Source organism: Tamandua tetradactyla, chromosome 4 (genome assembly GCF_023851605.1).
Source record: "Tamandua tetradactyla isolate mTamTet1 chromosome 4, mTamTet1.pri, whole genome shotgun sequence".
Taxonomy (NCBI): Eukaryota; Metazoa; Chordata; class Mammalia; order Pilosa; family Myrmecophagidae; genus Tamandua; species Tamandua tetradactyla.
The window spans coordinates 70892794-70911446 of record NC_135330.1 but is presented as its reverse complement, the minus strand read 5'-3'; the positions used below and the strand labels follow the sequence as shown (position 1 = coordinate 70911446).

General features: G+C 38.8%; 1 long non-coding RNA gene across 1 annotated transcript in view; it reads right to left on the bottom strand.

Annotated features, from left to right (window-relative positions):
- The window catches only part of LOC143681046 (uncharacterized), a 76300-nt gene that overhangs the window by 56888 nt on the left and 759 nt on the right, over window positions 1-18653 (bottom strand). The gene's annotated exons all lie outside the window — the stretch shown is intronic.

Below are 18653 nucleotides of genomic sequence, written 5' to 3'. Positions count from 1 at the left end.
GAAAAATATGAGCAGGGACTCAGGAAACTGAATGACAATATGAAGCGCACAAATATACGTGTTGTGGGTGTCCCAGAAGGAGAAGAGAAGGGAAAAGGACGAGAAAAACTAATGGAAGAAATTATCACTGAAAATTTCCCAACTCTTATGAAAGACCTAAATTTACAGATCCAAGAAGTGCAGCGCACCCCAAAGAGAATAGACCCAAATAGGCGTTCTCCAAGACATTTACTAGTTAGAATGTCAGAGGTCAAAGAGAAAGATAGGATCTTGAAAGCAGCAAGAGAAAAACAATCTGTCACATACAAGGGAAACCCAATAAGACTATGTGTAGATTTCTCAGCAGAAACCATGGAAGCTAGAAGACAGTGGGATGATATATTTAAATTACTAAAAGAGAAAAACTGCCAACCAAGACTCCTATATCCAGCAAAACTGTCCTTCAAAAATGAAGGAGAAATTAAAACATTTATAGACAAAAAGTCACTGAGAGAATTTGTGACCAAGAGACCAGCTCTGCAAGAAATACTAAAGGGAGCACTAGAGTCAGATACGAAAAGACAGAAGAGAGAGGTATGGAGTAAAGTGTAGAAAGAAGGAAAATCAGATATGATATATATAATACAAAAGCCAAAATGGTAGAGGAAAATATTATCCAAACAGTAATAACACTAAAAGTTAATGGACTGAATTTTCCCAATCAAAAGACATAGAATGGCAGAATGGATTACGACCCAGCAATACCACTGCTAGGTATCTACTCAAAGGACTTAAGGGCAAAGACACAGATGGACATTTGCACACCAGTGTTTATAGCAGCATTATCTACAATTGCAAAGAGATGGAAACAGCCAAAATGTCCATCAACAGACGAGTGGCTAAACAAACTCTGGCGTATACCTACGATGGAATATTATGCAGCTTTAGGACAGAATAAACTTATGAAGCATGTAATAACATGGATGGACCTAGAGAACATTATGCTGAGTGAGTCTAGCCCAAAACTAAAGGGCAAATACTGTATGGTCCCACTGATGTGAACCGACATTCGAGAATCAGCTTGGAATATATCATTGGTAACAGAGACCAGCAGGAGTTAGAAACAGGGTAAGATAATGGGTAATTGGAGCTGAAGGGATACAGACTGTGCAACAGGACTAGATACAAAAACTCAAAAATGGACAGCACAATAATACCTAAGTGTAATGTAACTAGGTTGGAACACTGAATGAAGCTGCACCTGAAATATGGTTTTTTGTTTGTGTGTTTGTATCTTTTGTTTTTGTTTTTTCTTTTTCCTTTATATATATATATTTTTTTATTAGTATTATTATTTTAATTCTCTTCTCTGTATTAACATTCTATATCTTTTTCTGCTGTTTTGCTAGTTCTTTTCCTAAATCGATGCAAATGTACTAAGAAATGATGATCATACATCTATGTGATAATACTAAGAATTACTGAGTGCATGTGTAGAATGGAATGATTTCTAAATGTGTTAATTTCTTTTCTTTTTTTTGATTAATAAAAAAAAATTTAAAAATAAATAAATAAATAATAGGGGGAACAAATGTTAAAATAGATTTAGTTTGAAATGTTAGTGATCAATGAAAGGGTCAGTAAGGGGTATGGCATGTAAAATTTTTTTTCTTTGTTATATTTTTCTGTTGTCTTTTTATTTCTTTTTCTGAATTCAAGCTAATGTTCTAAGAAATGATCATGATGATGAATATGCAACTATGTGATGATATTGTGAATTGCTGAGTGTATGTGTTGGGAATGTTTGTGTTTCTTGTAATTTTTTTAATTAATAAAAAATTTAAAATGATAAAAAAACAAAAAACAAAAAAACACACAACTAAGATAAAAGAAAAATAAATAAGAATTTAAAAAAAAAAAACAAAAAAAACCTGGAGTGTTTCTATACACTAGTAATGGACAATCTGAGGGGGAAATCAAGAAAAAAATTCCATTTACACTTGCAATCAAAAGAATAAAATATTTAGGAATAAATTCAACTAGAGAAACAAAAGATCTATACAGAGAAAATTATAAGAAATTCTTAAAAGAAATCACAGAAGACCTAAATAAATGGCAGGGCATACCGTGTTCACGGACTGTAAGACTAAATAGAGTTATGATGTCAATTCTACCTAAACTGATTTACAGATTCAATGCAATACCAATTAAAACCCCAAAAACTTACTTTTCAGAAAGAGTAAAACCAATAACCAAATTTACCTGGAAGGGGAGGGTGCCCTGAATAGCTAAAAATATCCTGAGAAAGAGAAATGAAGTCGGAGGTCTCACACTACCTGACTTCAAGGTGTATTACGAAGCTACAGTGCTCAAAACAGCACGGTACTGGCATAAAGATAGATATACTCACCAGTGGGATCAAATAGAGTGTTCAGATATAGACCCTCTCATCTACGGACAATTGATCTTTGATAAGGCAGTCAAAACAACTCACCTGGGACAGAACAGTCTCTTCAATAAATGGTGCCTAGAGAACTGGATATCCACATGCAAAAGAGTGAAAGAGGATCCATATCTCACAGCCTATACAAAAATTAACTCAAAATGGATCAAAGACTTAACATTAGATCTAAGACCATAAAACTGTTAGAAGAAAATGTAGGGAAATATCTTATAAATCTTATAGCAGGAGGCGGCTTCCTAGACCTTACACCCAAAGCATGAGCATTGAAGAAATAAATAAATAAATGGGAACTCCTCAAAATTAAGCAATCTTGTGCATCAAAGAACTTCATTAAGAAAGTAAAAAGACAGCCTACACAATGGGAGATAATATTTGGAAATGATATATCAGATAAAGGTCTAGTATACAGAATATATAAAGAAATTGTTCAGCTCAACAACAAAAAGACAAACAACCCAATTACAAAATGGGCAAAAGACATGAACAGACACTTCTCAGAAGAGGAAAAACAAATGGCCAATAGGCGCATGAACAAAATGCTCAACTTCCCTGGCTTATATGGAAATGCAAATCAAAACCACAATGTGATATCATCTCACACCCACCAGAATGGCCATTATCAATAAAACAGAAAACGATAAGTGCTGGAGAGGATGTGGAGGAAGAGGCATACTTATCCACTGTTGGTGGGAATGTCAAATGGTAAAACCACTGTGGAAGGCAGTTTGGCGGTTCCTCAGGAAGCTAAGTATAGAATTGCCATATGATCCAGCAATACCATTCCTAGGTCTCTACTCAGAGGACATGAGGGCAAGGAAACAAACAGACATTTGCACACCAATGTTTATAGCAGCATTATTTACAATTGCCAAGAGATGGAAACAACCAAAATGTCCATCAACAGATGAGTGGCTAAACATATACATATGATGGAATACTATGCAGCTGTAAGACAGAATAAATTTATGAAGTATGTAACAACATGGATAGACCTTGAGGACCTTATGCTGAGTGAGATTAGCCAGAAACAAAAGGACAAGTTCTGTATGGTCTCACTGATATGGACTAATATTAGTGAATAATTTTGGAGAATTTCAGTAATAACAGAGACCATCAGGAGATAGAAATAGGGTAGATATTGTGTAATTGGAGCTGAAAAGATACAGATTTTACAACAGGACTGACCATCAACATTCAGAAATGGATAGCACAATACTACCTAACAGTAATACAATAACGTTAGTACACTGAATGAAGCTGAATGTGAGAATGATAGAGGGAGGAGAGCTGGGGGCACAAATGAAATCACAAGGAAAGATAAACGATAAAGATTGAGATGGTGCAAACTAGGAATGCCTAGAGTGTTCAATGAAAGTGACTAAATGTAGAAATTGAAAAATGTTTTTGCATGAGGAAGAACAAAGAAATGTCAATATTGCAGGGTGTTGAAAATAGATGGTAATTCATATTTTAAAACTTTGACTTATGTGTGGAACTAAAGCAAAAAATGTTTATTTGGTACAAAATCTATATTTTGACTAGTGCATTTCCTAATATAACTTACATGGACAGTTTAATTGAACACCATAAGTACATGGAAACTTGAGTAGGGCATGAGATTTTTTAGGTTTGTCCAGAGTGATGCCCTGACAAATCCCAGCGTGATGCCCTGACAAATCCCAGCGTGATGCCCTGACAAATCCCAGCGTGATTTGAGCAGTGAATAAAAAAGCATTTGCAAAGTCGCCTTGGGGGATTGATAAAAAAGGGGGAAAATTCAACTTCCCCATGTGGAGAATTCCTGATATTCTCACAAGCAGTGGGGATAACCAAAGCAATAGGCCGAGCTCTCAATTTTGGTATTTGTTCATATGAAACTTATCCTCACAAAGGATAGTCTAAGCCTACTTAAAATTAGACCCTTCTAAGAGTCACCCCCAGAGAATCTCATTTGTTGCTTAGATGTGGCCTCTCTCTTTCAGCCAACACAACAAGCAAACTCACTGCCCTCCCTTCTCTACAAGGGGCATGACTTCCTGGGAACGTGGGACAGAAATTCTAGAATGCACTGGGACTCAGCATCAAGGGATTGAGAAAACCTTCTCGAATGAAAGGGGGAAGAGAGAAATGAGACAAAATAAAGTGTCAATGGCTAAGAGATTTCAGAGTCGAGAAGTTATCCTGGAGGTTATTCTTACACATTATATAATCAAACAGAGTCAAGAGGTTGTCCTGGAGGTTATTCTTATACATTATATAGACATCATCTTTTTAGTTAAGATATATTGGAGAGGTTGGAGGGAAGTGCCTGAAAATGTAAAGCTATGTTCCAGTAGCCATGTTTCTTGAAAATCATTGTATGATACAGCTTTTAAAGTGTGACTATGTGATTGTGAAAACCTTGTTCTGATGCTCCTTTTATCTACGGTATGGACAGATGAGTAAAACATATGGATTAAAAATAAATAAATAACAGGGGAAACAAATGTTCAAGTAAATTTAGTAGATCGAAATGCTAATGATCAATGAAAAGGAGTGATAAAGGGTATAAAAAAACAGGGGAAACAAAAGCTAAAATATGTTGGGTAGATGGAAATACTAGCAGTCAATGAGAGGGAGGAGTAAGGAGTACAGTATGTATGAGTTTTTTTTATATTTCTTTTTCTGAATCAATGCAAATGTTCTAAGAAATTATCATGCTATTGTGAGTTTTTGATTATATATGTAGAATGATCATATTGTAAGAATGTTCATGTTTGTACGTTGTTATGTTAAAAACATTTTTTTTAATTGGCTAGTGACTTTGGCTGGAAGGCAGATTTTAGAAACCATGAACTTGAATATTTAGCAGAATAGATTTCCAAATTAAATGTGGAAAGTGCAGCCTAGTTTCTCCTCACAGCTTATAGCGTAATGCAACAGGAAAGAGATAAGCTGAGAACTGAACTCTTGAGTACAAAGACACCATAAATTGATATTCTGGAAAATTCTGGGCTTTCAGGAGGGGTGCCCCACGTGAGGATTTGGCCAAACATGGAACCAGTCAGCCATTTCAAAAAAAAGCTAGGATTGGAGATGGAGTTATTCAGGAAGAATTGTGTAAACTCCTGATGTCTGATGGGCACCATCCAAGCTTATTACATAGAAAGCCAACAAGAGTGTTGTAGGATTTGTATAAACAGAACCACTGCCAGTCTGGACTGAGAGGTTCAAAAAAGGGATACATTGGAGCAAAAATAACTTCAGTGGCAGAACGATGGACGCTAAGGTCTAGAATCAAGAAACCTCAGACCAGGAGAGCAGATTCCCCCAAGCATGTGAAGATGGTGAGTTTGCCCCAATAGCAGAGGATGGGCCTTCCACCTTGTTGCAGTGGAAGTGTGGTGCCACCTCAAGCCTTGGAGAGGGTGGAGTACATTCCTTGGGGATTGGGGAGAGCCTGGTTGCCACCACAAGGATGGGTTGAGCGAGTACCCCAGAGATGGCAGAGAGCCCAGGTGCAGCCCTGATGCTTGGAGAGGGAGCAGCTGAGAAAAAGGTGGCCTCCCCAATGTCCCCCAAGATTAGATCCCTTGGAAAGGATGAGACTATCACTTTCTAAGGCCCCAAAGATAAATGACTCTCAGACTTTGAAATCTAATGGAGTTTGCTTTGCAAGTTTTAGAAACTCCTTGGTCCGGTGACCTCTGTGTTCCTTTCAATTTCTCCCTATGGAAATGGGAAGATGCATGCTCTGACTGTCCCTCTTTTGTATGTTGGCAGCAAATAACTTTTTTTGAGTTTTACAGATCCAGAGCCAGAGGAGACTTTTGCCTTAGGGCAGACCATGCCTATAGCTGATTTTGAGATTTTTGTACTGTTTCTGACTTTGTATTGCATTTGTTTTGTTATTGAAATGCTTTAAACCTTTCTGATATTGTTAAGGAATGAATGTATTTTATATATGGGAAACACATGTCTTTTTTAGGGTCCAGAAGGTGGAACGTGCTGGTTTGAAAGAATTATGTACTCTAGAAAAACTATGTTTTGATCCTGATCCAATCCTGTGGAGGCAGCTTGCTCTAATCCCTATTCAGTGCTGTTGGGAACTTGATTAGATTATCTCCACTGAGATGTGGCTCGCCCACTTGTGGGTATTAATCTTGGATTAGAGGGACATGTGCCTCCACCCACTCCAAGTGGGTCTTGATTAGTTTACTGGAATCCTTTAAAAGAGAAAACATTTTGGAGAGAGCCACAAGTCACCAGAGCCCATGCAGCCACAGACCTTTGGAGATGAAGAAGGAAAATGCACCTCAGGGAGCTTCATGAAACGAGAAGCCTTATGAGAAAGCTCACAGACATCACCATGTTCGCCATATGCCTTTCCAGCTGAGAAACTCCGAACTTCATCGGCCTTTACTGACTGAAGGAATTTTCTTATTTGTGCCTCATTTGGGCATTTTTATAGACTTGCTTTAATTGGGATATTTTCATGGCCTTACAACTGTAAACTTGCAACTTATTAAATTCCACTTTTTAAAAGCCATTGTTTTTGGTATATTGCATTCCAGCAGCTAGCAAACTAAAGCACTATGGAAGCAGAAAGGTGAAAGCAATGAAACCTGAAAGAGAAGGGAGAGACCAGGAGATGCTGCCATGTGCCTTGCCATGTAGCAGAGGAGCCAAGGATCATTGGCAGCTAGTCTTTAGGAAGAAAGCATTGCCTTGATGATGACTTGATAACCATGAGTGAATAAATCCCCATTGTTTAAGTCAAACCATTTCATCCATTTGCTTAGGAAAGTAAAATGGATTTTGGTACCAGGAGAGTGGGGTGCTGTTATTCCAAGTATCAAAAATGTGGAAACAGCTTTGGAATTGGGTAATGGGTAGAAGCTGGAAGAACTGGGAAGTGCTTGATAGAAAAGGCCTATATCGCTTTGGAGAGACTATTGGAAGAAAAATAGGTGCTAAAGGTACTTCTGACGCGGTCTTAGACAGAAATAATATTCTAGTGGAAACTGGAAGAAAGGTAATCCTTGTTTTAAAGTGTCAGAGTACTTGGCAAAACTGAGTTTCACTGTTGGATGGAAGGCAGAAATGGAGTGACGATTTTGAATATTCAGCTGAGATTTCTAGTAAGGTATGGAAAACGCAGTCTGGTTTCTTCTTGTAGCTTAGAGTAAAATACAAGAGGAAAGGGATGAGCTGAGAATGGAACTCCTGGGTACATAGAAATCAGAAAATGATGGTTTTGAAAATTCTGAACTTCTGAAAAATAAGTCGCCAGTGTATAGTGGTCCATGTTTAACCAAACATGGATCCAGTTAGCCATTTCAGTGCAAGTCAGGACTGGAGATGCAGTTATTCAGTAAGGATCTGTGGAAAGTTCTTTTGTCTGATGGTTTGGACCCTTGCAAATAGGCAACACCAAGTTTTCTCTGTGAGATTTGTAAACAGAACCAAGGTCAGCCTGGACTAAAAGAGATAAACTGAGGAAAAAATCACTTCAAAGGCAAGACCACGGATGCTGAGGCCTGGACCAAGGACATCTTCTTGGGAAATGGCCCCATCCAAGTGTATGGAAAGGGTTACTCTGCTCCAGTGCTTGGAGAAGGTGGGCTGTCTACTTGTTCCGAAACAGTGCTACCACCCCAATTGTCCTAGAGATTGGAGCCTGTGCCCCAGACTGCAGAGTCAGGCTCTCACTCATTTTCTCAGAGCATGGAGTCTATTTCCCAGTGATTGTGGAGAGTGTGGCCACCATCCCACAGGAATGAGGGTGGGACCTATGCGCTGGCTTTCTGTGAGAGCCTGGCCATCATCTTGATGCTTGAAGAAGGTGGAGACTTCACCCCAGAGTTTGGAGAGAACGTAGCCTCTGCACAAGCACTTGGAAGATTTGGGGATATCACTCCATCAGGCCTGAAGGACAGAACATTCCATAGACTACTCTGAGAATTTGAAATCTAATGAAGCATGCCCTGTAAGGTTTTGGAATTGTTTTGGACCCATGATCCATATTTTCCTCCAATTTCTCCCTATGGGAATCAGAATGTTAATCCTATGCCTGTCATTCTTTTCATAGTGGAAGCAGATAAACTTGTTCTCTAGGTTTCATAGGTCCAAGAGAAGAGTTGTACCCCGGGAAAGGCCACACCCATAACCAATTTTGATGAGACTTTGTATTTAGGATTGCTTCTGAAGTGACTTAAGGCTTTTGGGATATTTTGATGGGACAAATGTATTTTGCATACAGAAAGAGGGTGGACTGCAGTGGTTTGACACTGCATGTACCCCAGAAAAACATGATGTTAAAACTCATTCCTTCCTGTAGGTGTAAACCCTTTGTGAGCAGAACATTTTGATGAGGCACTTCAGTTAGGGTTATGTTTTAGTTTGTAAAAGCTGCCAGAATGGTGGTACAATGGTAGCTCAGTGGCAGAATTCTTGCCTGCCATGCCAGAGAGCTGGGTTCGATTCCTGGAGCCTGACCGTGCTAAAAAAACCACAAAGAACAAAAAAAGCCTGCCAGAATGCAATATACCAGAAATGGAATGGCTTTTAAAAAGGGGAATTTATTAAGCTGCAACTTTACACTTCTAAGGCCATGAAAATGTCCAAATTAAGGCAAGGCTATAAAAATGTCCAAACTAAGGAATCAAGGAAAGATAGGTTCAAGAAGGCTGATAATATTTGGGGGTTTTCTCTCAGCTGAAAAGGCACATGGCAACATCTGCTAGCTTTCTTTCCAAGCTTCTTCTATGGCTTCTCAGGGAGTGTTTTCTTTATGCATCTCCAAAGGTCTCTGGCTATGTGGGCTCTCTTGTTTCTGCTGGCTCTTTCCAAAACAGTTCCCTCTTAAAGGGCTCTAGTAAGCAACCCCACCTTAAATGGGTGGCGACACATTTCCATGGATACTATCTAATCAAAAGTTACCACTCACAATTGGATGAGTCACGTCTCCATGGAAACAATGAAAAAGATCCCACCCAGCAATACTGAATGAGGATTAAATGACATGGCTATTCTGGGGTACACAACAGATTCAAACTAGCACAGGGTGTGACCCATCTTATTAAGGATGGGTCTTAATTCTATTTAAAGGAACAAATACAAAGAGAAAGCCATGGAACCAGGGAGCTAAAATCAAGGAACCTCGGAGGAGATGCAACCATATGCCTTCTCACGTAGCAAAGGACCCAAGGATTGCCAGCAGTCAGTCTTCAGGAAGAAAGCATCACCTTGATGATACCTTGATTTGGATAGTTTCTCAGCCTCAAAACTAACCTAATAAATTCTCATAGTTTAAGGCAACCCATTTCATAGTATTTGCTGGAGCAGCCTAGGATACTAAAATACTATATCCTTGTATCAATACCATCCTGAACTAATTATTGTAACTTCGTATGTAGTACAAATCCCCTAACTTTGTTCTTCTACCACTTTGGCTTGATTGGTCTTGGTCTTCTGAATTTCTATAAATATTTTAGAATCAGCTTGGGGGCTACAGACACATACACACACATACAACCTTCTGGGATTCAATTGGGATTACACTAAATCTGCAGGTCAATTTGAGAAGGACTGACATCTTTACAATCCTGAGACTTCCAATACATGAGCATAATATATCTACCACTTATTCCAATCTTCTCTAATACTTCGCAGTAATATAATTTATATTATAGAGTTCTTACACATCTTTCATTAAGATTTATTCCTAAATACAGTGGACTGAATGGTGGCACCAAAGATATCAGGTTCTAATCCCTGGAACGTGTAAAATGCTACCTTATCTGGAAACAGTCTTTGCATTTGTGATTATGTCAAGATCTCGAAATGAGGAGATAATCCTGGATTATCTAGGTGGGTCCTAAATGCCATTACAAGTGTCCTTGTAAGAGAGAGGCAAAGGGGAACTGAAGACACACAGAGAGGGCAATATGAAGACGGAGGCAAAGATTGGAAGAATGCAGCTGTAAGCTAAGGAATGCTGACTGTCACCAGAACATAGAAGTAAGGAACAGATTTTCTTCTCAGGCCTCCAGAAGGATTGCAGTCCCAAGAATACCTTGATTTTGGCTGATTGGGGTGTTCTGCCCTTTAGAACTGTGGAAAAATAAATTTCTGTTGTTTTCAGCTGCTGAAAACAACAGCTGAATTGTAGTAATTTGTTAGAGCAGCCTTAAGCTTATACACAAAATATCTATTTTTGTTTTGCATATGGTATCACTTTTTTTTTAAACTTTTTTTATTGTGAAATATATACAAAAAAACAATACATTTCCATGTACATTTTAACAATTGGTTAAGGAACAGATTTCACGGTTTGGTATGGGTTAGTTACACACTTTCAGGTTTTTCCTTCTAGCACCTCAAGACACTGGAGACCAACAGAAATGTCAATATATTGATGCAGCAGTCATACTCATTTGTTAAATCCTATCTTCTCTGTTATACTCCTCTTTAAATAACATATATACCTAAAAGCAAGACATTTCAAAGTACATCACAACAAATAGTTGTAGAACAGATTTCAGTTTGGTGTGAGTTACAATCCATATTTTAGGTTTTTACTTCCAGCTGCTCAAAAGGACTGGAGGCTAAAAGAAATATCAGTAAAATGATTTAGCACTTATTTGTTAAACCCAACTTTCTCTGTAAAACTCTGTTCTGGTTTGCTGGCTGCCGGAATGCAACACACCGGAGTTGGATGGACTTTAAATAAAAGGGGATTTATTTTGTTGGTTCTTCAGAGGAAAGGCAGCTAACTTTCCACTGAGGTTCTTTCTTAAGTGGTAGGCACAGGATGGTCTCTGCTGGTTTTCTCTCCAGGACCCTGGGTTCCAACAACTTTCCCCAGGGTGACTTCTTTCTGCATCTCCAAAGGCCTGGGTTGAGCTGCTAGTGCTGAGATGAAGAATGCCGAGCTGCTTAGCAGTGCTACGTTGCAATCTCTCATTTAAGCACCAGCCAATTAAGTCAAACATCACTCATTGCAGCAGACACGCCTCCTAGCTGACTGCAGATGTAATTGGCAACAGATGAGGTTCATGTACCGTTGGCTTATGTCCGCAGCAACAAGACTAGGTATGCTCACCTGGCCAAGTTGACAACTGAATCTAACTAACACAAACTCCAACATTGCCTCTGATCTTTCTCACACTCTGTAGGGGTATTTGGGCTATGCCCATTCTAACTTTTTTTAAAAAACCTTTTTTTTATTGTATACTATAGTATAACATATGTACAAGGCAGAGAAATAAAAAATAGTTTTCAAAGCACTCTTCAAAAAACGGTTACAAACCACAATGAGATATCATCTCACACCCACCAGAATGGCCATTATCAACAAAACAGAAAATGACAAGTGCTGGAGAGGATGCGGAGAAAGAGGCACACTTATCCACTGTTGGTGGGAATGTCAAATGGTGCAACCACTGTGGAAGGCAGCTTGGTGGTTCCTCAAAAAGCTAAATATAGAATTGCCATACAACCCAGCAATACCATTGCTAGGTATCTACTCAAAGGACTTAAGGGCAAAGACACAAACGGACATTTGCACACCAATGTTTATAGCAGCGTTATTTACAATTGCAAAGAGATGGAAACAGCCAAAATGTCCATCAACAGAAGAATGGCTAAACAAACTGTGGTATATACATACGATGGAATATTATGCAACTTTAAGACAAGATAAACTTATGAAGCATGTAATAACATGGATGGACCTAGAGAACATTATGCTGAGTGAGTCCAGCCAAAAACTAAAGGACAAATACTGTATGGTCCCACTGATGTGAACGGACATTCGAGAATAAACTTGGAATATGTCATTGGTAACAGAGTCCAGCAGGAGTTAGAAACAGGGTAAGATAATGGGTAATTGGAGCTGAAGGGATATAGACTGTGCAACAGGACTAGATACAAAAACTCAAAAATGGACAGCACAATAATACCTAATTGTAAAGTAATCATGTTAAAACACTGAATGAAGCTGCATCTGAGCTATAGGTTTTTTTTTTTTTTACTATTATTATTACTTTTATTTCTTTTCTCTATATTAACATTCTGTATCTTTTTCTGTTGTGTTGCTAGTTCCTCTAAACCGATTTAAATGTACTAAGAAACGATGATCATGCATCTATGTGATGATGTTAAGAATTACTGAATGCATATGTAGAATGGTATGATTTCTAAATGTTGGGTTAATTTCTTTTTTTTCCGTTAATTAAAAAAAAAAAAAAAAAACGGTTACAGGACAGATCCCAGAGTTTGTCATGGGCTACCATATGATAATCTCATATTTTTCCTTCTAGCTGCTCCAGAATATAGGAGGCTAGAGGGCTTAAATACTTTTTTATCATCAAAATCGACTTTTTTCCTTTTTTTTTTTTGTGAACAATAACATGTACAAGAAAGCTATAAATTTCAAAGCACAGCACCACAATTAGTTGTAGAACATATTTCAGAGTTTGACATGGGTAACAGTTCCATAAATTTAGGTTTTTACTTCTAGCTGCTCTAAAATACTGGAGACTAAAAGAGATATCAATTTAATGATTCAGTGTTCATATTCATTTGTTAAATCCTATGTTCTGTGTAAAACTCCACGGTCACCTTTGATCTTTCCATACCTCCCTTTAGGGGTGTTTGGACTATGGCAATTCTGAATTTTTGATGTGGCAAGGGTCTGTCACTAATATGGGGTAGGGAGATGGAACTATCTGATGTTCTAGCTAGGCTGGGCTAGGTTTCAAGACTTATCTGGACCAGGGACACATCTGGAGGTTGTAGGTTTCTGGGAAGTTACTCTAGTGCCTGGTACCCTTGTGGAATCTTATATATTGCCCTAGGTGGTCTTTAGGATTGGCTGGAAAGGTCCTGGGAGGGGCTTGACAGGTTATGATAGGTAGTGAGGTCTAACTGAAGTTTACATAAGAGCAACCTCCAGAGTAGCCTCGTGACTCTATTTGAACTCTCTCTGCCACTAAAACTTTATTAATTACACTTCTTTTCCCCCTTTTGGTCAAGGTGGAATTGTTGATCCCACAGTTCCAGGTCTAGATTCATCCCTGGGAGTCCTCTCCCACGTGGACAGGGAGACTTTCACCCCTGGGTGTCTTGTCTCACATAGCAAGGAGGGCAATGATTTCACTTGCTGAACTGGGCTTAGAGAGACTGAGGCCACATCTGAGCAACAACAGAGGTCCTCCAGAAGTAACTGTTAGGCATGCCTATAAGTAGTCTAAGCGTCTGTGCTACCTACATAAGCTTTTGTAAGAGTAAGCCTCATGATCGGCGGCATGGCCTATTGATTTTGATATCCCTAAAGTTTGACACAGTATCAGGGGATTCTCTGATGGTAAGGTTTAATAGTTCCATATTCTTTCTCCCCTCACTCGGGACTTTGCCAATACTTTTTGATTATGTTATTAATATACTCAAGGATGTTTCCAGGCATTGCAATAATCTACACAGGACTAAAGGACCTCTTTCTTATTCGGTGCTTCCTGTGTTTCAGTTGTTCAAATGAGTTATACGGATAGGTTGAATTAGATTATACACTACAGAAAATCTCAGTTCCAGTTCAAATAAATCTTTCTTCCATCAGTCTCAAAGAGTATGTATGGTCATAAAATAGAGACACTGTCTTCCTTACACCTATTTTCTGAATTACTTTAACCCCAAACTGTTCGGCTTCATCTTATCTTCAAATACCAGGTTATATATATAAAACAGCCTCTCAAAATCCAGAAATAAGAATCACCACTCCAGACTTAATGTATCTGCTCTAAAAGCTTACAATAGGCCCCTGTTTTCTTATAATCATTTTCTAAAGGTGACTGTACTATTCTTGTACTTTTGTTTCTGGCTTATTTTGTCTCACCAAGTGTCCCACATGTTTGTTCACATTGTTGCATGCCTCGCAACTTTGTTCCTTTTTATTGCAGCATGCCTCGCAACTTTGTTCCTTTTTATTGCAGCATGCCTCGCAACTTTGTTCCTTTTTATTACAGCACAACCTTTGTTCATAAATACACACCATCTTTAGCCAATCTACATCTTGGTTAGTGCATTCTTCAGCCACCTGCATTCATCCGGCATCATGTAGAAGGCCCAAATTCCACAGTCCATCAACCTTCCCAATTTTAGATAATTTCATTGTTCCCAAGAGAAAGAAAACCAATAAACACACCCTTGCCAAATAGGAAATCTAAACCTCTTAATTTTTGTCCCTCCCCCCATTATTTACCTCTGTTGTTGCTGTGGTAGTGCTGATGGTTTACTTTTGAATATAGCTCCTAGCATGCAATAGCACCCTGGACTTAAGCACTCTTTATACAAGAATCATATCTTTGAAGTAATTCTTGCAATAACTAATTCATATTTCTGGTGTGAATCAATGGGACATGTAGGCCTATACAACCCCTTTCAATCTTGTTCATCTTCAATATGCTAATACTACTTATAGACAGACCCACTAGAGAATCACCTTTGCTCCTATCTATTCCCTTACATTGGAATGCAACCTCATTAGCTAACGGTTCACCCATCTGTAGCTTCTGTGTATCTCTATAAGTCCCCTATATTCTGTATTATACGCCTCTGATTATACCTTTATGCTGGTCATAAAAGAGGAATCATATGGTATCTATCCTTTTGTGTCTGGTTAACTTCACTCAGCATTACATCCTCAAGGCTTATCCATCTTGTCATGTGCTTCAGGACGTCATTATATCTTACTGCTGCATAATATTCCATCATATAATATAATTACATAATATTCCAGCATATTACTATGTCTTGAAAATGTTTCCCTACATGCTCTTCTAGACGCTTTATGGTGCTAGTTCTTATATTGAAGTGTTTTACCCACTTTTTTGTCTAGGGTGTAAGATAGGGGGTCCTCTTTCATTCTTTTGGCTATTGATATCCAGTTCTTCCATGCCCAGTTATTGAAAAGACTATTTTGTCCCAGTTCAGAGAATTTGAGGGCCTTGTCCAAAATCAGTTGACCATAGATTTGGTAGTCTATTTCTGCACTTTCGGTTCGATTCCATTGGTCAGTGCTTCTATCTTTGTGCCAGTACCATGTTGTTTTGACCACTGTGGTTTTATAATAGGTTTTAAAGTCAGGAGTGTTACTCCTCCCACTTCATTCTTCTTTATTAGGATGCTTTTAGCTATTCAGTGTCTCTTTCCAGAAACAAACAAAAAAACCCACTGGTATGGTCACCTTTAGAAAATACTTATAAGAAAACAGGAGCCTAGAGTGTAAACTTTTAGAGCAGATACATTAAGTCTGGAGTGGTGATTCTTATTTCTGGATTTTGAGAGGCTGTTTTATATATATAACCTGGTATTTGAAGATAAGATGAAGCCGAACAGTTTGGGGTTAAAGTAATTCAGAAAATAGGTGTAAGGAAGACAGTGTCTCTATTTTATGACCATACATACTCTTTGAGACTGATGGAAGAAAGATTTATTTGAACTGGAACTGAGATTTTCTGTAGTGTATAATCTAATTCAACCTATCCGTATAACTCATTTGAACAACTGAAACACAGGAAGCACCGAATAAGAAAGAGGTCCTTTAGTCCTGTGTAGATTATTGCAATGCCTGGAAACATCCTTGAGTATATTAATAACATAATCAAAAAGTATTGGCAAAGTCCCGAGTGAGGGGAGAAAGAATATGGAACTATTAAACCTTACCATCAGAGAATCCCCTGATACTGTGTCAAACTTTAGGGATATCAAAATCAATAGGCCATGCCGCCGATCATGAGGCTTACTCTTACAAAAGCTTATGTAGGTAGCACAGACGCTTAGACTACTTATAGGCATGCCTAACAGTTACTTCTGGAGGACCTCTGTTGTTGCTCAGATGTGGCCTCAGTCTCTCTAAGCCCAGTTCAGCAAGTGAAATCATTGCCCTCCTTGCTATGTGAGACAAGACACCCAGGGGTGAAAGTCTCCCTGTCCACGTGGGAGAGGACTCCCAGGGATGAATCTAGACCTGGAACTGTGGGATCAACAATTCCACCTTGACCAAAAGGGGGAAAAGAAGTGTAATTAATAAAGTTTTAGTGGCAGAGAGAGTTCAAATAGAGTCACGAGGCTACTCTGGAGGTTGCTCTTATGTAAACTTCAGTTAGACCTCACTACCTATCATAACCTGTCAAGCCCCTCCCAGGACCTTTCCAGCCAATCCTAAAGACCACCTAGGGCAATATATAAGATTCCACAAGGGTACCAGGCACTAGAGTAACTTCCCAGAAACCTACAACCTCCAGATGTGTCCCTGGTCCAGATAAGTCTTGAAACCTAGCCCAGCCTAGCTAGAACATCAGATAGTTCCATCTCCCTACCCCATATTAGTGACAGACCCTTGCCACATCAAAAATTCAGAATTGCCATAGTCCAAACACCCCTAAAGGGAGGTATGGAAAGATCAAAGGTGACCGTGGAGTTTTACACAGAACATAGGATTTAACAAATGAATATGAACACTGAATCATTAAATTGATATCTCTTTTAGTCTCCAGTATTTTAGAGCAGCTAGAAGTAAAAACCTAAATTTATGGAACTGTTACCCATGTCAAACTCTGAAATATGTTCTACAACTAATTGTGGTGCTGTGCTTTGAAATTTATAGCTTTCTTGTACATGTTATTGTTCACAAAAAAAAAAGGAAAAAAGTCGATTTTGATGATAAAAAAGTATTTAAGCCCTCTAGCCTCCTATATTCTGGAGCAGCTAGAAGGAAAAATATGAGATTATCATATGGTAGCCCATGACAAACTCTGGGATCTGTCCTGTAACCATTTTTTGAAGAGTGCCTTGAAAAGTATTGCTTTTTTTATTTTTCTTTGTATATACGTTATATGATAAAAAAAAGTTAAAAAAAAAAAAAGAAGATGGAAGGTGCAAAGTTGTGGTTTTAGAAAGATGAGTGGCCAAGAAGACAAAGCGACATTTAATTTGTCAATTCATTCAGTTCTCTAAGTCTGTCCCTTGTTTTGCAGGACCAGAAATGTTCATTAGACACAGGTATAAAAACAAAAATACTAATATACTGATTTATAATGAAAAAAATAACTTTCAAGGGAAATGGCTATAATTATTTCATTTGGTAAGGGCATTTTCTCTCTGTAGAAAAACTATGAGTATTCAAATAATATTCAGTACTGTATTTATTAACGAAAGAAAAAGAATAAGAGATTAAAGATTTAGTTGTATAATTCAAATATTTAATGGGATCATATTGCCCTATCTCTACTACCAGAACAAGATAGGTTTTGTATCTGCCCAGGAGACTTTCCCCCTTCACAGGGTCCTTCCAAATCTTTACTTCCCAGGGTTTTGTTTTGTTTCAATTCCTGATTGAGACATATCTGCTTTTGGTATGTTATTACTCTCCAGAGTCGTATTCTGGCCAGAGAGGCTTATTTCTGATTTGATTCACTATGCACTGACCTGTAATCTTTATTTTCAAGCGTTTAGAGAGCGCCTCACTGTTGATCCCAGCTACTGCTTTGCATACATTTTATCCCCAAAGCCAGGCAACCTTGCACATAAATGACGTCCTCAAATCTGGCGAAGGAATAAATGCAGTTTCCTATTCCTTTTGCCTAATGCATTCAGAAAAGCATTACAGTGCACATCTTCCAAGCTGGACACCCTGTCAGAATGCAGCTCTTGACTCACCTCTACTCATGGACTCCGCCCTCTTTACTGGGGTTTCAAGCCTCGACCACCGTCGGCACAGGCCGAGTAAGCACCAACCAGCGAAGAACCTAGTCCTAATTTTATTTTCTCACTTGACAGCGCTCACCCTCCATTAAAACAGCACAAACAGGGGTGCATGGGGAGATAATAAAGAAAAGGTGAGAAGAGGAACACGGGAAGAAAGAGTTAAGGAAGAAAAAAAACAAAACACAGCTGCACTGCTCAGCACCGGAAATTCATCTCACCACCCTCGGTCTCTCTAGGGAATTAGGCCCCAGTTCAGACTCAAAAACAAAAACTGTAGCATCCAGATGATCATGACCGAGTCTACTTCTCTTGTCGGCAGGGCCTCGGAAACCCTCGCCCTGCTAGACTTCCCGACTTCATCGCGGACAAGTGAACGACACAAGCTCGACGTCGCCGGAGGAGTCCCGCAAACCAAACAGCCGGGCTGCCACAACAGTCGAAAAGGGTAGCGCGAAGTTCAGGG